A 20,310-nucleotide genomic window follows, 5' to 3' on the forward strand; every position below is an offset into this window, starting at 1 on the left:
CAAAAGCCCAAGGAATTTTAAGCACAAAATTACGTCCAGCGCAGAACTAGTTTCCACGATCTTTTGTGCTAGTTTAAAAACCATTGCAAGTTTCCGCTAATTGCGCCAGTTTACAGCCCTTCGAAGAGGCTCTTAAAATTAAGCTGTATAGTTTAGGTGCAAGGACACTAATATTATTTTTATTTAAATTTACTAAGGCCGCAATTTTGCTGGCACTCAGAGTGTGGGTTTGGAGGCGGGTCCGCTGTCAAACCGAAATGATTGACAGTGGGTTGGGAACCCGCTGAGAACCCGCCGCCATGTAAGTTTCCAAAGTGTCAGGTCTGCGACTTCAGAACAGACCCAACACCAAGCAGTGGGGGAGGCATTTAAGATAGTTAACTGCTTGTTAAGTGCTTGTCAACTACTATTTTGCCAGCCTTTTCTATTTTCCCACATATTTAACGGGGTTCACGTCGTTCGGAGATCACGTCAGGTAAGTAGGTCAGGTTCTCTATGTCTCCCCATTGCTGTGAATAGGTGACAGCTGCAAAAGTGGTGTGAAAGCTATCATTTCACAGCTGGTCACTTTCCAATGCCAGAAGCTTGAGCCTTCAGGACTTGGAAGACACTGTTGAGCTGTATGCAGTTTGGAAGTGTTTGTAGTAAACTCTCTATCCACTGTCAACTCCTTGGAGCAAGCTCTCTCACCATTGACAGATTGCTTCTGCCATTTCATCTTCAGCTGCCATCTATTCCAGCAACACCAGTGCCCTTAAATAAATCTCAGCTTGGTCCTCTGAATCCCTCCACAGTCAACCCCAACACCAAAATCACCAGGCACACCAACATCACAAACAACAACACCAACCTTCTCCGCAATTACCTGGTGCTGCACAGGACACAGGGCATCAGCACCCGAGCACATTGCTACCCGGGAGGCCAGCAATGGCACCACCATGGCCAGATTTACTTCACTTGACGCTGTACACCCTGGCTGCCACATGATGCACCAGGTTAAAACCACCCCACACCAGCACCATAAAGGATTCCTAAAATGACCAAGCCATTCCTTATCACACACATCACCATTGCGAGGGGTACCGTTATGTCTCACCATTCACTGCAACTCACTAAGACACTTCCAAAGGAGAACACAGATCTATTCAATAAGGCAAAGTGTTGAAAATAAAGATTTCAATGTTTGACAACACATTAATAGAAAATTTACATGAACATTGCATAAGACACCCAAGTGCCTACCATTGTGTGTTGTTAGTTGGTATGATTGCATTAGGATGAGGGTGAGTGTGAGGGGTGGCTAGTGAGATGGGGAAGTGATAATGTAGATAGAGAGGGATGGGTGGAGGTGCAAGGTACATTGGCGTGAATAAGGGTGTGCAGGAGTAGGGTAGGGAAGGCAGAGTTATGAGGATGTGATGAGTGGCACAGCAGGATGAGGGTGGCTTTGCACTAACGTTTCGTGATCTACTGAGATCATCGAAAGGTTTGTGCCACTGCAGCCTGGTCCTCCTGACGACATCCCTGCTTGTGTCTTCCTGTGCAATGTGTAACCAGGCTACATTGATCTCCTGGGGAGGTCTCTACCGCCCATAAGCATATGGAGGGAGTCATGCGAGAACCTGGGTGCAGCCGTGCACCTTTGTGCAGTGCTTGTCAGTGTTTGCAGCACCTCAATGCTGCAGAACACTGACAGCACAACTGTCAAAATCAATTTGGACATGGCCCCTTTAAGGAAACCGGCTGATGATGCATCATCAAATGACGTCGTCAGACCCGCTTCCTTTTAATTGGCCAGGAACCCCGCAGGGCGGGCTTAATTTGCAGATCCAGGGTCCAGTGGAATGGCGCTGGCCAGAGTCGACCTTCCTAATATTGCCGTCTCTCCGAACAGCAGCACATGCCAGGCCTCTGGTCTTCTTTCTGAGCACTGCGCCAGTGGAAGGTAGGAGGTGACTCTGAACAAGCTCCAGAGATGCAAACAGAGCAGCTCCCTGCCAAAGGTAAGCTACCATGACAGGAGGGCCACCTGAGACCCATGACCCTTTTGTAAAACGTAAGCAGCCAACCATCTCTTGCGATACTGGTCCTGAGGTTGCACTTAGGAGAAGCACTAGTGTAGGTGAAAGAAAGGCACGTTTATCCACCCAGGGAGGTAAGCAAGAATAGGTTGCTTCTGTTCACTTTGGACTTTGCTGTAATAAAATACAAAGTGCACTTACGTATGCTTTGTTTTTTTTGCCATTTGTTTATGGGATCTGGGCGTCGCTGGCAAGGCCAGCATTTCTTGCCCATCCCTAGTTGTCCTTGAGAAGGTGGTGGTGAGCCACATTCTTGAACCGCTGCAGTCCGTGTGGTAATGGTACTCCCACAGTGTTGTTAGGTAGGGAGTTCCAGGATTTTGACCCAGCGAAAATGAAGGATCAGCGATATACATCTAAGTCAGGATGGTGTGTGACTTGGAGGGGAACTTGGAGGTGGTGGTGTTCCCATACACCTGCTGCCCTTGTCCTTCTAGGTGGAAGAGGTCGTGGGTTTAGGAGGTGCTGTCGAAGAAGCCTTGGCGAGCTGCTGCAGTGTATCTTGTACATGGTACACACTGCAGCCACGGTACACCAGTGGTGGAGGGAGTGAATGTTTAAGGTGGTGGATGGGGTGCCAATCAAGCGGGTTGCTTTGTCCTGGATGGTATCGAGCTTCTTGAGTGTTGTTGAAGCTGCACTCATCCAGGCAAGTGGAGAGTATTCCATCACACTCCTTACTTGTGCCTTGTAGATGGTGGAAAGGCTTTGGGGAGTCAGGAGGTGAGACACTTGCCGCAGAATACCTAGCCTCTGACCTGCTGAGATTAGAGTCATACAGGAAAGGGTACACTTATTTGATGCTGACTTATTCAATCAGACAATGATTATTGTCATGGGCATTCAGGGCAGGGGTTCTCAACTTTTTTGCTTCAGAGGCACCCCTCCTGTGTTATAAAAATTCCGTGGACCCGTTGTAACACAACACAAGTACTTTTTCTGTATAAAAATTAGTTATTTGTTATTAATAGCTCTATTACACCTTACATGAGTGTCCACGACAAGGCCTTGGACAATGTGGACCACTTTCCATACCTCAGGAGCTTACTGTCAACAAGGGCAGATGTCGGCGACGAAGTCCAACACCGCCTTCAGTGTGCCAGTGCAGCCTTCGGTTGCCTGAGGAAGAGAGTGTTTGAAGACCAGGACCTCAAACCCGGCACTAAGCTCATGGTCTACAGAGCAGCAGTGATACCCGCCCTGCTGTATGCCTCAGAGACATGGACCATGTACAGCAGGCACCTCAAAGCACTGGAGAGGTACCACCAACGCTGCCTCCGCAAGATCCTGCAAATCCATTGGCAGGATAGGCGCACCAACGTCAGTGTTCTTGCTCAGGCCAACATCCCCAGCATCGAAGCTTTGACCACGCTCAATCAGCTCCGATGGACAGGTCACATTGTCTGCATGCCCGATACGGGACTCCCAAAACAAGCGCTCTACTCGGAGCTCCGGCATGGCAAGAGAGCCTCTGGTGGGCAGAGGAAACGCTTCAAGGACACCCTCAAAGCCTCCTTGAAAAAGTGCAACATCTTCATCAACACCTGGGAATCCCTGGCCCAAGACCGCACAAAGTGGAGGAGAAGCTTCCGGGAAGGCGCCAAACACCTCGAGTCTCTTCGCCGGGAGCAAGCGGAAGCCAAGCGCAAACAGCGGAAGGAGCGCACTTCAACCCAAGCACCCCACTCACCCGCCCCTTCAACCACTGTCTGCCCTACCTGTGACAGAGACTGTAGGTCCCGCATTGGACTCATCAGTCACCTGCGAACTCATTTTTAATGTGGAAGCAAGTCATCCTCGGTTCCGAGGGACTGCCTAAGAAGACACCTTACGTAAAGAAGAATTTATTAAATCCTAAATTTACATAAGCAAAATACTGCAGATGCTGGAAATCTGAAACAGAAACAGAAAATATTGGAAATACTCAGCAGGTCAGGTCTGATGAAAGGTCATTGACCTGAAACGTTAACTCTGTTTCTCTCTCCACAGATGCTGCCTGACCTGCTGAATATTTCCAGCATTTTCTGTTTTTATCCTAAATTTACACTATGTGCCCATTTGTTGCCCGAGGTCTGCTCCACCCCATCAACAATTTGTTTAACAGGAAATGAACTTGGAGCAATAAGCGCCGAGCTCACTACAGGCTCGTTTCTGTGTACACTCAGTCGGACTGGACTAAAATTTCAGGTCCACGTCCTACATTTTGGAAACAGAATTTCCCTCTTATTTCGATACCAAACCCCAACACAACGGTGAAAGCCAGCGACTTGAATTAACAACACCAGGATTGGTGGAGACGAATGACACATGAGAGAATTGGAGAAATATACAGGGCCTTGCGCGACTTTACCTACCCGACCTGATCGCCATAAATCCTTTAACGACAAATGCAGCCTTCTCTTTCCTTCTCCCCAACCCTTTCATAAATAGCCAGCAGTATCTCAAGGCCCAGTCTAGGTCTATCCCTCCATCAGAGAAGCTCATGGCCATGAATATAAAGCTCCGAGTCTGAGGTACGAGGAAAATCGTGATAGCACTTCAGCTATTTTATTAACTCAGACTGAAGACATTGAAGGAGAGAGTCACATCTGATCCCGATCATTATGGCCTTGCCACAGGCCCAGAGACTGGAAAGTCTCTTTCTTTCCTTTCCCCCTGTCCTACAAAGCCACGTGGCATGTATGCACTCATTCCACTGATGGCACTCTTTTCAAATGCATGAGTGGCTTCCAACCGACACAGGGCGGCTCCGCACGAGGAGAAAGAAAAGGATTGAAAGGAAGGTGCGTGCTACCTTGGTCCATGCAACGCCGGATTAATTCACGGATTTCCCCACCCCCAACTCAGGTTAACCCCCCGGAAGAGAAGGTATAACTCCCACTATTTTATTTAATAGTTAAAAGTGGCAAGTGGTTTATGAACTTGGAAACGATTAGGGCTGGATTAAAAAACAACTTATTGAGATAAATACTGCTGTAAAAGTTAGTGACACGTAAAGGGACTTGTCTAAGTGTTCAAAAGGTGTCCAACAGTAAGAACCTGAATTGACTGCGCATGCACAGCCTTTGTATCATTGAAACTATTCCACTCATCTCAATATACAGGATAGGCTACTGATGTTTATGCCATAAATATCAGTAGTCTCCCCTGTATATTGATGGGACAAACCAACTGGCGGACCCCCTAAAATTTTCTCGCGGGCCGTTAGGGGGCCACGGACCCCGCGTTGAGAGCCCCGATTTAGGGAAAAAGATGACGGATGTATTATAATGTTCTAGGATGGGTCCTGGATTGAAAAATTGTTCCTTTATTTGAAAGTGGGGAAGAAGGAGGTAAGGCATTATCATCAAAGATGTGTTACACAGAAGAGAAGACTTCAGTGATAAGGGGCACAAAATTTTGGGGGCTGTAACTGAGTTAAGGCCGGACATTTAGCGCCTTGCGCGGAAGTACCACCTCGGCTGCTAAATTCAGCTTACCGCCCCACACAGGAAGTGGAGCGCAATCTCGGGCGCTCAACTTCCTGGTGGGGCAGTAACCGAGGCGATGTCGGGACACGGAGCGCTGCCGCGTTTCAACGCCCCTCCCTTTCAGTTAAAGGGGAGGGCCGCTGCGCACTCTGCAGGGCCGCCGATGGCCCACACTAGGCCACTAGGGCGGCGTGGTGCTATGGCAGCAGCCCAGTGCCGAGATGCGGTGCCGGGCTATGCGATGGCGACCAGGGCCATGCCATGGCCCACCACGGAGGGCCGACCTGAAGGTCGGCCAAAAACAGAAATTTAGTGCCGCGGATTGTGGCAGCAACTCCCCTTTAAATGCTGCCCCGCGAGCGGAGGCCGGCCCAGTTCGCGACCTGCAAGGCTGGCACTGACATTGCTGGTGGCAGCCTCGCAGGGCGCAGCTGAATTTATGCTGCGGGGTGGTAAGGGGGGCAGCACCTGGGGCACTACCAGCGGGGGCGCGGTGATATCGGGTAGCACCTCAGCAACAGCCCGCCAAATTTCTTGGGAGGTGCTTTTTTTGCCTCCCCAGGGCGATAAGCCCTTTATGCCCCGTTAGCGCCCCTGGAGGTGCTGACAGCAGGCGCAAAGGAGCCGAATTTCTAGCCCCAATGTGTTCCGAGATACCTTTCAGCAGTCACTGAGGAGTCCTCTGAGTGCAGGTCGTCATGATGCTCACCTCCATATACTTCTACTCCCCAAACTCTCCTATCCTCTTACTCTGGCCTTTTGTGCCTCCCTCTCCCTTTGCCCCACAATTGACAGTCATACTTTCAACTGCTTAAGCCCTAGAACTCCCTTCCTAAACCCATCTGCTTCTCCACTTCCCTTACTCCTTTAAGACCTTCCTTCAAACTTGCCTCTTCAACCAAGCTTTTAGTCACCCCCTCCTAATATCTCCTTCTTTAGCTCAGTATTAATTTTTGTGCTCCTTTTAAAATGGCGTTTCTTTTTCTGGATGTCTTGCTAAGTCCTCTGAGCTTTGAAATTACATTCACTCCATCACTGACATATTCCCATTGTTTGTCATCTTCTTTGCATTGTTGGAAATGGGTCTTTACTACAAAATCAGGTCAGGTTTGTGTTTCTCCATAATATAGTTTACCAGCATGGCTACAGCCTGGTCCTTGAAATGGGCTATATGTTGCCATCGGTCAGCTATTTATGACTTCAGTTGCACATTCCCATGCTGGATTCTTGGATTTTTTTTACCATTTCTAGGAGTCAAGTGTCTCACTAGTTGTTTCAGAAGTGTGAAAGGATTTGCAGGTTTATTATGATAAGCTGTTACTTTGCCATTGCTGCTAACAAATCTTTATTTCTCTGAATTCACATGTAATAATGCCCCTTGCTTCCAAAATTTCATTAGCATTTCTTAAAAATGGCAGTAAAGGATGTTTTTTCTCCTATTTCTTCTCACCAGATGAATGTATGGCCCCAAATGTATTGGGTCCAAGTCACAAGTAGTTTAATTCTTGCTAAATGCTGATCCCAGGGCATAGAGCTGACTTAAACAAATTATATTTATTTTCTCCCCTCCTATAATCTCCTGAAGGAGTTCACTTCATGCTGGGTATGCTTTCACTAGCCATCCTCCTGTCCTTGGCCCAAGTGATTATTCTTCATCTCTTGATACTATAGTTAAAAATATATAGGCCCGTAATTTCCAATAGGAGGCTTCCTGCATGTGGATGCAAAAATCTACGCCCTTACCTGAGGGCTCCCGGGGTCTGGACTCTTCCGCTCCTGGGCCTCTCCTGGTGCGCACGCAGAGGCACAGGTATCCCGGGGCGCAGGCAGTTTGCAAGCGTCCCTGGGATCATGTGGGCCATGGGGAGCCAATGGGAGAAGGGAATAATTAACAATCTTGTGCGAGGCCCCTTGGGGCGGAGCGATCATAATATGATAGAATTCTTCATTAAGATGGAGAATGAAGTATTTGACTCAAAGACTAGGGTCCTGAATTTAAATAAAGGAAACTACGATGGTATTGGGGAATGTTACTCAAAGGGTTGACGGTGGATAGGCAATGGCAAACATTTAAAGATCGTATGGATGAACTACAGAATTTGTTCATCGCTGTTTGACATAAAAATAAAACAAAAAAGGTGAATCAACCGTTGCTAACAAGGGAAATTAGGGATAGCATAAGATCTAAGGAGAGGCCATATAAATTGGCCAGAAAAAGCAGCGAACCTGAGGATTGGGAGCAGTTTAGGATTCAAAAAAAGAGGACAAAGGGATTAATTAAGAGGGGGAAAATAGAGTATGACAGTAAGCTTGCAGGGAATATAAAAACTGACTGTAAAAGCTTCTTTAGATATGTGAAGAGAAAAAGATTGGTGAAGTCAAGCGTAGGTCCCTTGCAGTCAGAATCAGGGGAATTTATAATGGGCAACAAAGAAATGGCAGACCAATTAAATACATAATTTGGTTCTGTCTTCACAAATGAGGACACAAATAACCTCCCAGAGATGTCGGGTAACATAGGGTCTAATAAGAGGGAGGAACTGAAAGAAATCAGAATTTGTAGGGAAATGGTATTAGGGAAATTGATGGGATTGAAGGCCGAAAAATCCCCAGGGCCTGATAATCTACATCCTAGGGTACTCAAGGAAGTGGCCCTAGAAATAGTAGATGCATTGCTGGTCATCTTCCAAAATTCTATAGACTCTGGAACAGTTCCCATGGATTGGAGGGTAGCAAAGTTACCCCACTATTCAAAAAAGCTGGTAGAGAGAAAATGGGGAACTATAGACCGGTATGGCTGACATCGGTAGTGGGGAAAATGCTAGAGTCCATTATAAAAGATGTAATAGCAGAACACTTGGAAAACAGTGACAGGATCAGACCAAGTCAACATGGATTTACAAAAGGTAAATCGTGCTTGACTAATCTACTGGAATTTTTTGAGGATGTAACTGGTAAAATAGATAAGGGAGAACCAGTGGATGTGGTGTATTTGGACTTTCAGAAGGCTTTCGATAAGGTCCCGTTTAAGAGATTAGCGTGTAATGTTAAGACACATGGGATTGGGGGCAAGGTACTGACTTGGATAGAGAACTGGTTGGCAGACAGAAAGCAAAGAGTTGGAATAAACGGGTCTTTTTCCGAGTGGCAGGCAGTGACTAGTGGGGTACCACAGGGATCGGTCCTAGGACCCCAGCTATTCACAGTATATATTAATGATCTAGACAAGGGAACTAGAAGTAATATCTCCAAATTTGCAGACGACACAAAGATGGGTGGGCATGTGTGCTGTGAGGAGGATGCAGAGAAACTCCAGTATGATTTGGACAGGTTGGGTGATTGGGCAGATGCATGGCAGACGCAGTATAATGTGGATAAATGCGAGGTTATCCACTTTGGTGGCAAAAACAGGAAGGCAGATTATTACCTAAACGGCAATAGATTGGGAGAAGGGGAAGTGCAATGAGACCTGGGCGTCCTTGTGCATCAGTCGCTGAAGGTAAGCATGCAGGTGCAGCAGGCAGTTAAGAAGGCAAATGGTATGTTGGCCTTCGTAGCAAGAGGGTTCGAGTACAGGAACAAGGATGTCTTGCTGCAGTTGTACAGGGCCTTGGTGAGACCACATCTTGAGTATTGTGTGCAGTTTTGGTCACCTTATCTGAGGAAGGATGTTCTTGCCATGGAGGGAGTGCAGCGAAGATTCACCAGACTGATACCTGGGATGGCAGGAATGACGTATGAGGAGAGATTGGGTCAATTGGGCTTATACTCGCTGGAGTTTAGAAGAATGAGAGGGGATCTCATTGAAACTTATAAAATTCTAACAGGACTAGACAGACTAGATGCAGGAAGGATGTTCCCGATGGTCGGGGAGTCCAGAACCAGGGGTCACAGTCTAAGGATAAGGGGTAAGCCATTTAGGACTGTGATGAGGAGGAATTTCTTCACCCAGAGAGTGGTGAACCTGTGGAATTCTCTACCACAGAAGGAAGTTGAGGCCAATTCATTAAATATATTCAAGAAGGAGTTAGATATATTTCTTAAGGCTAAAGGGATCAAGGGATATGGGGAGAAGGCAGGGACAGGGTACTGAATTTGGATGATCAGCCATGATCTCATTGAATGGCGGAGCAGGCTCGAGGGGCTGAATGGCCTACTCCTGCTCCTATCTTCTATGTTTCTATGTTTCTATGTTTCATACTTTTGACAGGTAGACCTACTAAACATATGAATGGGGATCACTGAAAAAAGACAGAAAACATTAAATAGTTTTTTAAAAAACCATCACGTTTTTAAAATGAGTTAAATTCACGTTAAATTAAATATTTTAAACAAAAATTTAATTTTTTGAAAAAAATAATTAAAGTTTTTTACAGGGCTAAAAATAAACTTACCTTTTTTAAAAGTACTTTTAAATTATAAATGAGTGAAAATTTTTTTTTTTAAACTCTTATGCTAGTAAAAGTAGGCCTTACACCTGCTTTTACCAGGCATAAGGGCCTAGAAATTAGGTATAGCCCCGCTTGAGGCATTAGAACTGGCGCTGCGCAAAGTTTATAGCCAGACGAAACTTATCGCTGCCTGGCAAGATATTGGGTTGCATCGCCCCCAAAGGGGATTGAGGCGCGAACTCAGATGTTGCACGGGGCTCCTAAGGCGCAAAAGTTCAGGTGCTACCCAATATCGGCGCGGACGGGCGCAGCACAGGTGATCTCAATTACCGGAAACCACGAGACTTCCAGGCGCCGGCCGGCTCTTAAAGGGGTGGGTCAGTCAGCCTGAGCTGCTACACTCAACGCCCTGTAGGTCTCAGAATCGGCGCTCGCCCTTCTCTGGTGCAATAAACTTGGTGAGGATGGAGAAGGTGAGACAGAGAGCAGAGCGCTTCAGCACTGAGGCTCTGGACCAGTTGGTGTCTGCAGTTGAGCGCCGTCGAGATGTTCTGTATCCTGACAATGGCAAGAGTCCGAATCAAAAGGCTTACCGGCGATCTTGGAGGGAGGTTTCTCAGAGGGTCAACTCCAACAGCATGGCGACCAGGACCCCTGTTCAGTGCAGGAAGAAATTCAACGACCTCACTCAGGTCGTTAGGGTGAGTGTTGGTTATGCAAACTTCTGATTCCCTCCATCTGCACCTAACTTCGAGGACCCTGTTGCCATGATGCCCCAATGGCCATCTGTCAGCAAGCACCCATGGCCCTTTCTGGGCACACACATGGACATTTCACTCAAGGCCACATGTAAGGGCCCTTGCACCATGGGGGGCATGAGATGATCTCTCAAGGCCACATGTAAGGGCCCTTGCACCATGGGGGGCATGAGATGATCTCTCAAGGCATCATGTAAGGGCTCTTGCACCATGGGGGGCATGAGATGATCTCTCAAGGCATCATGTTACAGAACTTCCCCTTCTTTCCCCTGCAGTCCAAGCTGGCGACGATGCGAAAGGAGCAGCGTCGAACCAGTGGCGGACCTCCACAAGTGGTCACTCTCACGGATCTCGAGGAGAGAGTGCACCAGATTCTTGGAGGACGCCTGTCTGGTCCTGTTACCACTGCAGCTGCCGACCCCATTCCCGACAGCGAGGGTAAGGCTCTCACCTTTTGCAGCTGTCTCCTTCCACTTGGTCCCCCCGCCAGCATGCTTCCTCAGTGTGCCGCAATCTGCCATGCCTTTCCGCCAACCTGTCCTTTTGCTAAAGCCACTCTTCCACCTCCCTGCTTTCAGATGATGCATCACCAACTGGGGCTCCACGCCCTGAAGCTGCCAGTGCCAGTGCCTCCGGAGGCGAGGATCAGGAGGAAGCCGGACCATCCGTTCCAATCTCAGGGGAGCATACACATGTACAGACTGGGGATAGTAGTTCCCTGGAGGGGAGGGGGGTGGCTCTGAGGATCAGGCAGTTGCCGGAACAAGCGGCATGCAGCAACGCAAGCGGGGTAGGCAAGTTCGGCAACCGTCTCCCCGGAGGGCAAGGCAGGTAGTGATGACTGCTGCACAGAGTGCAGAGGAGGTGCATCGCCTGGCTGAAATGAGCACCCAGGCCCGGCTCAGGCACACTGAGCTGATGGCTGAAGTGGGGAGGATGCCTCAGTCAATAGATACACTAGCAAAGAGTGTGTTGGACTTCGGGGCAACAATGGAGAGGACTCTCCAGGGCTTCAGGGCAACAATGGACAGGACTCTCCAGGGCTTCGGGGCAACAATGGACAGGACTCTCCAGGGCTTCAGGGCAACAATGGAGAGGTCTGTCGAGGGCTTTGGCCCAACAATGGAGAGGACTGTCCAGGGCTTCGAGGCCGCTATGGAAAGGACTGTTCAGGGCTTCGGACAATCCCTGGAAAGGTCTGTCCAGGGCTTGTCCGAGGCAATGGAGCGGTCGGCTCCGGCCTTGTCCAAAGCAATGGAAAGGACTGTCCAGGGCTTCTCCGCAGCACTGGCACCTGGCTCACAGGTCCTCACTGCTGCCACGCAGTCACTTGCCGGCCTCGTCCACACCCAGATTGAGGCTATTGTGTATGTACCTTTAAGGGAATAACTGGTCTCAGACTGCAGTACCGGCAGTGACCACCCCTGTATAAAAGGCCCATGCAGGCTTCTGTAGTTTCAGGTTCCAGGTTGTCTCCATTCAGTAAAGACTTGTTATATAATCAACTCCTGCAGTCCGTGTCTCAATTATACACGGACATAATACTGGCGACGAGTAAGAAACGAACTTACCTGCAACTCGGCAGCACCTCAGATGACGTTATTGAAGGTGGAAGCCAGAAGAAAAAAAAAAAATCCGAAGAAACTCGAGAAACGGGCGTCGACCGTGGGCAACCGCCCTCCAAATCATTGAATTGAAAAGTGCAGGAGAGACTGTCGAGAGCCAGGCTTGGTTCTCCAGTCTGTGGTTTCCCAGCTAATCGGGCTGGTGGCAGGTAGTGCACTGATCCTTCCTGGGCTGCGGCGGGCTAGAGCTCGATCGGGTGGCTCTGCAACGGGGCCGGGCAGCGAGTCAGGAAGCAAAGAGAGAGAGAGAGGGTGGAGCACACAGGGCGCGGCCAGTGCTTCGAAGCTGGGCAGCGTTCGGACTTAAGAAGAGGGAGGGAAGTGTCTCAGAGGGTCCGCTCCACGACGGGAACGGTTCTTCAATTAACGGAGCAAACATTGAAGCGCGATAGAAAAATAAAAATACCGCGGAGCGCGGCGTTGGCAGCAGCGATCGGGGAGGCGTGAAGACCATAGGGCATCGTCATTACAGGATAGTAAAATAAATATAATCGCCAGCAACAGCGTTGGCAGCAGCGGCAGCGGCGGGAAACCGCGGGAGGCGCCATCTTAACTCGGCGAGGAAGAAGGAAAAGCATGGGAGGCGCCAATTTGATCCATCGGGGACGAAGGCAAAGCGCGGGAGGCGCCATCTTAGATTTTCAAGATGCCAAAGACTGGCGATATCACTGCCTTCGATAATGCAATAGAAGACTGGACCACGTATGTGGAAAGAGCCAAGGTATATTGCGAGGCAAATGAAATAGCCGATGAGAAAAAGGCATCGGTATTGCTAAATTTAATGGGCGCAAGAACGTACGGCCTATTGCGGGACCTGATTACTCCAGCCAAACCGAAGGCGAAGAGTTTTAACGAAATTGTTGCTATCCTACAGGAACACCTAAATCCTACACCGCTGCTGATAGCAGAAATATTTAAATTCCACAGGAGAAATCAGCATAAAAATGAGAGCAATGCTGATTACCTTACGGAACTATGCAAGCTATCAAAGCACTGCCAGTTCGGAGCAGGACTGGCAGATACCTTACGGGACAAATTTGTCTGTGGACTCCTGAGTGAAGGAACCCAGAAGAGGTTACTCTCAGAGAAAGAGCTGACGCTAGATAAGGCTTTCAGCGTGGCAGTATCGTACGAAGCAGCAGCAAGGGGAGCTGCGGAAATACAACAAAAGCCACAGGAATATGGCACCCACGAAATGAACGGGGATTTGCAAAATGTTATCACTGCGGCAGAACAAACTATGACCAGAAGGACTGCTGGTCCAAGGACAAAATATGCAGGCAATGCGGAAAGATGGGACACATTGCACGAGTTTGCAGGTCTGGGAAGAAGAACAACGTCAACAAAAAGGCTACTAAGGAACCGTACAGGAAAGTACAAAAGATGACGGACAGTAGTTCCGAAGACCAGATGAGCGATAGTGAATCCAGGAACAAGAGACTAAGCTGTCTCAAACTTCACAACGTAATCGCAAAAGAGGATCTCCGAACCATTTGGGTCACCCTCACGATAGCAGGGTCCCAAGTCAAAATGGAATTGGATACAGGATCAGCGCTAACCGTCATGAATCGACGAGACTACGAGCGGCTATTCTCACACATACCCTTGAGAGAGACATCCATTGTCTTGAGGGTGTATACGGGGCAAAAAGTATACCCCAGAGGAAAAATAAGGGTGCCTGTCGAATACAACGGCAAGAAAATACGGAAATTGTATCTCTACATTCTGCAAGATGGTGGACCACCGTTATTGGGACGTGAATGGATCAGAAAGATAAGTTTAGACTGGCACTCCATTCAGGCACTGACGGTGGCTGGTAAAAAGGATGACGACGTCACTCCTGGACGATTGTCAACAATCTTAACTGACGCCAAAGAGGTATTTCAACAAGAACTGGGCACTCTTAAAGGCGTAACCGCCTCGATAAAAATAGAGGAGAATGCAATTCCCAAGTTTTTCAAAGCAAGACCGGTACCATATGCAATTCGCCCAGCCGTCGAGGCAGAGCTGGAGAATCTGAAGAATGCAGGCGTGTTACCTAAGGTAGGCTGGAGCGAGTGGGCGACACCCATTGTTCCTGTCATAAAGAAAACGTTAAACAATAAGTCTGAGGAGCCAAGGAAGGTTCGCATCTGTGGAGACTTCAAGGTGACGGTGAACCCAGTCCTTCACACAGTACAATATCCTCTTCCAAGGATAGAGGATATCTTCGCCTCACTATCTGGAGGGAAGCGTTTTACAAAAATTGACCTAGCACAAGCATATTTGCAGATGGAGGTTGAAGAATCCTCTAGGAAGAATCTCACGATAAACACTCACAAAGGTCTTTACCAGTATAATCGACTGGTATTCGGAGTAGCATCAGCTCCGGCGATATGGCAAAGAGCGATGGAACAAGTCCTGCAAGGGATTCCGGGGACTCAGTGTTACTTAGACGACATCCTAGTGACAGGTGAAGATGACAGTGAACACCTTGCCAACCTAGAGCAGGTGCTCACTAGACTACGTGAACATGGGCTACGAGCCAATCGCCCCAAGTGCGAGTTTTTTAAGAAACAGACATCGTATTGTGGCCATGTGATTGATGAAGAGGGGTTGCATAAGTCCCCTGACAAAATTGAAGCGGTAGTTAAGGCTCCAGCGCCTGAAAATCTGTCGCAACTGAGGTCATTCCTCGGATTGGTGAATTACTACCATAAGTTTTTGCCGAATTTGTCCACAATTCTGCATCCACTGAGCGCCCTACTACGAACGGGAGTAGCATGGAAATGGAGCGATGAATTTAAGCGGGCCTTTCAGAAGAGTAAGGACCTAATCACTTCAAGAGAAGTATTGGCTCACTACAACCCATCACTACCGATAAGACTGGCGTGTGATGCGTCTCCCTACGGCATTGGGGCGGTACTGTCAAATAAATTCTTTGATGGTTCAGAGAGGCCGATAGCTTTTGCGTCACGCTCGTTAACTTCAGCCGAGCGTAACTACGCCCAGATTGACAGAGAGGCCCTCAGCCTGGTGTGGGGGGTGAAGAAGTTCAATCACTACCTGCACGGTCAGAAATTTACTCTACTAACTGATCATCAACCTCTCGTCTCCATTTTCAACCCTCAGAAGGGCGTACCGATAATGACGGCACAACGGCTACAGAGGTGGTCCCTGTTCCTAGGGGCACACCAATATGACATCGAGTACAAAGGAACTAAACAGCATGGGAATGCTGATGGATTGTCGCACCTACCGTTGCCGATGGTGGAAGAAGAACTGGCAGTGGATCCAGTGGAGTTATTCCACTCGACTATAGTCGAATGTCTCCCTGTGACGACTGCAAACATAGAAAAGGAAACACGAAATGACCCGACACTCTCCTGGGTCTATGATTTAACAGTGAAGGGATGGCCAGCACATGGCGAACCACTGCTGCCAGCATTCTCGCCGAGAACAGCTGTCAGTGTGCAGAGGAACCTTGATGTGTGGATCCAGAGTCGTAATTCCACCCAAATTGAAGGATAGAGTGCTCAATGAGCTTCATGAGGGTCATCTGGGAGGGGTAAAAATGAAGAACTTAGCCAGAGCATTTGTGTGGTGGCCGGGAATCGATAGAGAAATCGAAGAGATGACCAAGAGCTGTACAGGATGCCAGAAGGTCCAAAACGCCCCACCACAAGCCCCTGGGAGTGGCCCTCATCTCCATGGCAGAGGGTGCACATTGATTTTGCTGGTCCCTTTATGGACTCGATGTTTTTAATTGCGGTGGATGCACATTCAAAGTGGCCAGAGGTAATAAAAATGTCCTCAACCACCACAGAAAAAACTATCACAGTCTTACGAACCATATTCGCCAGGAATGGGCTGCCTGAACAGATTTGCTCTGACAATGGACCACAGTTTATGTCTGAAGAGTTCCGGAGGTTCTTAAAGCACAATGGTGTTAAGCATTACACATCCGCCCTATATCATCCAGCCACTAATGGATTGGCCGAGAGGTTTGTTCAAACATTCAAGAAGGCTATCAAGGCAATGTGTAATGAAGATATACCCCTACAACACAAGGTGGATAACTTCTTGTTTGCCTACCGGAATGTGACACATGCGGTTACCAACCAAACTCCAGCCATGATGTTTTTCAATCGAAGACTACGATGCCGCTTGGATTTGGTTAAGCCAAACATCAGAAGAGATGTGGAGAACAGGCAGTTTCAGAATATGAATGAAAGGCCGACCAGGAGTTTTAAGATAGGTCAACCAGTTTTGGCCCGGGACTACCGCACAGAGAAATGGCAGCCAGGAACGATCTGTACACGGCAAGGACCTCTAATGTATACCGTGGACGTTGGAGAGAGCATTGTAAGACGCCATGCTGACCAGATTCTAGAGTCACTGGATAACGTCAACTCCACACCACGATCTGATACACCTGGCGATGAAACCGAAGTACCAATTGCATCTACCGCAGAATCGGTGATATTGGAAGCAGACGAACCAAACAACGACATTGATCCCGACGCAACCTTGCCAGAAGAACCTGATATCCCAAAGAGGCGTTATCCAGACAGAATCAGGAAGCCTCCTCAAAGACTGAACTTATAATTGCTTAACTTCAACCAATGTACCCAGCAACCGTAATTGTAATTGTAATTAGTTATTATTTAGTTGTTAAATGAATGTTATGTACTGTTTATCTAAAAGGGGAGGAATTGTTGTGTATGTACCTTTAAGGGAATAACTGGTCTCAGACTGCAGTACCGGCAGTGACCACGCCTGTATAAAAGGCCCTAGCAGGCTTCTGTAGTTTCAGTTTCCAGGTTGTCTCCATTCAGTAAAGACTTGTTATAATCAACTCCTGCAGTCCGTGTCTCAATTATACATGGACATAATAGAGGCAACGCGAACTCTCACTGCAGCCACCCTATCTGCATCAGCTAGGATCACCCCGGGCCCTTCCAGTCCCATACAAGGCCAGGAATCAGTGGAGCATGCGATTGTGGCGGATGAGCCGAGCCGATCCCCTCAGAGAGCCAGTGTGTCGTCCGACAATGGTGCAGGTGTCCTCTCTCGGCAGGTGACCATTCCACATGCCAGCGCTGGCACGTCTGCAGTGCAGCTGCCACCACCTGCAGGGCACACTGCTTCCAGCCATGCTCAGATCAAGCATCCTGCGTCCGCACCCTCCAAGCCCAGAGGTCGGCCAGGCCGTCCATCAGGGGCTTCTGCGCTTCCAGGCAGTCAGCAGGTTTCCCCCAGCCTTCACCCCGCCACTGGGGTTCAATTACGTAGGAGCAGCAGGGAGGGAAGGGGCCGAGCGCGAAAGAGAAGTCGTTCTCCATCAAGGGGCCAGCGGTAGAGGGAGGTGCTGAGACGTTTCTTTGGCCTAAATCAAGGAGACCCTTACCTGTTGGAATTGTTGGAAATAGTTTGTTTAGTTTTGCGGCTTTGCCGAAGAGTTAACTGTTATTTTGTTAGTTATGGTTTCTGTTGACATGACGTTGTTTTGCTGTAATGAAAGACTTTTGTGACAATAAAGAGAAGTTTAAATGTGCTATGGTGCACGTGACTAATTACAGTGATGCTGGCCTTCAGAGGCTTTCAAACATCCAAAGTGCGCAGCAGTTAAGACACTCATCATTCAGCCAGAGGGGCCTCGATACGAGTCCTCATGAGCCTGTGACGGATGGCCCTTCCACTTTCAGGAGCCCTTCCATCTTCCTCCTCCTCCTCCTCCTCCTCCTCGTCCGCGTGCTCCTCCTCCTCCTCCTCCGTCTGCTTCTCCAGGGTCAGAGGGAAGGTGATGAATTGATGCCTTCGCCTATAAAGGGCAGCTGTAACTTGCCGGATGCAGCAGTGGACTGCAACCTGAGAGATATTCGCGATGTCCCCAATGGCTCACTGAAAGGATCCGTTGCCATAAAAATTGAGGCCAACAGTCAGTTTAGCGGCCACCAACAGAGAGGTCATGCACCGTAGACGTGGCTGCAGATCCTCAGCAAGCAGGTGGCACAGCTCAGTAACAACGTCCATCCCGAATCGGAGCCTTCGCACACACTGCTCCTCCGACATGTCAAGGTAGGACACCTGGGCCTAGAAATTCAGTTAGGGGCGCCCAGCTGGCTAGCGCCCAAAAGTTAGCGCTGGGCGCGGAGCCATTTGCGACCGTCAGATATTCGGCTTCTGCGCCCCAATCCGGAACCGGGCGCTATTTCAGGGTGTGCCCGCCTCCGCTTGGGGCACTGAAACTGAATTTCAGCGCTCTTGGCGCCGCTGCGCCAGCCGCTGCAGAGTGGCAGGCTGCGGTACTGCAGGCCTCCTCCTCTTAAGGGGGAGCTGCCTGCAACGGGGAGATCGCCGCTGGAGAGTGCCGGCAAATGAGCCCGGCACCTCGGAGAAGTGCCGGGTTCGCGGAAAGCAGCCGGCAATGCCGCAGGGGGGGGGTGGAGGAGGCCGGGGAAGGAGGTGCGGACAGGCGGCCGCCGAAAAAGCGGCCGGCCGCACCTCCACCTTAAAGCGCCCCACTAAGGCTAGAGTACGGCCCCGTTTTCTGGTCGCTGTTTGCGGCCGCTGCGGAAGAGGTGGCCGCAACTAAATATGGGGATCGGGCCGGTTTCGGGGCGGAACCGGGGCACTGCGCACACTGATGATGTCATCGGTGCCGGCGCAGCGCTAACGGCTACCGCCGCCAATACCGCTGCGCTGAATATCAGCGCAAAATCATTTTTGGCGCAGAAGCCCTCTTTAGGCGGTAACTGGCCGCAAAGCTGGCAGCGCCTTAATGAATTTCTAGGCCATGCTGCCTAAAGACCCTCACAGCATACCCTCGGATTGGCCGACCTCCATTGCCCCTCCTCCTTCTGGCCAATCCCGGCCCTCTCTCCCGCTGTCTCTCTGCCCCTTCATAGTGTTCGGCCATGAGGCCGTCGCCCTCCAAAGCATCTCCCATTCCGATGCCAGTTGGTCAAAAGGCTGTTAGGTCTAGTGCTCCAACTGCTCCGGACAGGTTTGAGGGTCCCAAGTACTCTAATGCTAAATTCCAAAAACTCTGCTCCACAGTAGCTCACCAACTCTCTCCACCAACGATCGCAATGAACAGGCCAAGTGGCTGAAGCTTCTGTACTAGAGCTGTCCCCTTTAAATAGCGCCCCCCGACTCCGAGAAGGGCCTGCTAATGCTCCTTCGAACTGTCACTAATAGCGCTAGGCGTAAAGGCTCCGGGCGCCACCCAATATCCGCTCAGGCGCCCCTAAAAGGCGTTGCACAATGAAATGACGTCATGATCTGCTTGCGCTCGCGGGCACGCGCAAACACTTAGCGCAGGCGTTAAATGTATAGTCAATATGGGAGTTGTCGCTATCTTCATTGCGCCCGCCCCAACATTAGGTAACGCCCCAATTCTCGGTCTCTTTAGGCGCTAACCGCTGGCGCAAACAACCGAATTTCTAGGCCCATATTTCTAAGGGTTTTCAGCGGGTGGAGGTTCTGCAGAAAGCGGAACTCTCCACCCGCAGAGGTCCTTCTCCAGGGCAGGTGGATGATCTGTCGTGGGGATCCTTGACTGATCGGCAGTGCCGGTTTTCAGCGCATGCGCTTCGCATGCCTGAAACCGCCACTTGCGAGGTCCCTACAGATGTGTACGCAGCTCGTACACACCCGTAGGGATCAGAAATTACGGGCCATAACTTAGGCAAAACAAAAAGGTGTTCCTTCACTTATAGGGGTAGGATTGCATGAGTGTAACAGATAGAAGAAAAACAGACAGGGAAGTGTGCATGCCTATAAGGGAGCCCACCTAATTTCACTCGACTCACTGTGCCCATGCGCTGTATTACTGCTAGGTGCAGAAATGAGAAAGTCTGCCCCATAATTTATTTATACATTAGTATGTTATTGACCTTAAAATAAGAACACAATTATCACCTTGCTGATAACTTTTTTTTTAAATAGTTTAATTCTATCTTAAATGAACAGTTTCCTTCATTGGTTTATTTTTTACATTT

At 49.2% G+C, this 20,310-nt stretch overlaps 1 protein-coding gene across 1 annotated transcript in view; it reads left to right on the forward strand.

Annotated features, from left to right (window-relative positions):
- Positions 1–20,310, forward strand: part of htr4 (5-hydroxytryptamine receptor 4) — a 33,418-nt gene that overhangs the window by 12,235 nt on the left and 873 nt on the right. The window lies entirely within an intron of this gene.

Source organism: Somniosus microcephalus, chromosome 8 (genome assembly GCF_052327205.1).
Source record: "Somniosus microcephalus isolate GS21.2 chromosome 8, FLI_Smic_1.0, whole genome shotgun sequence".
Lineage (NCBI taxonomy): Eukaryota > Metazoa > Chordata > Chondrichthyes > Squaliformes > Somniosidae > Somniosus > Somniosus microcephalus.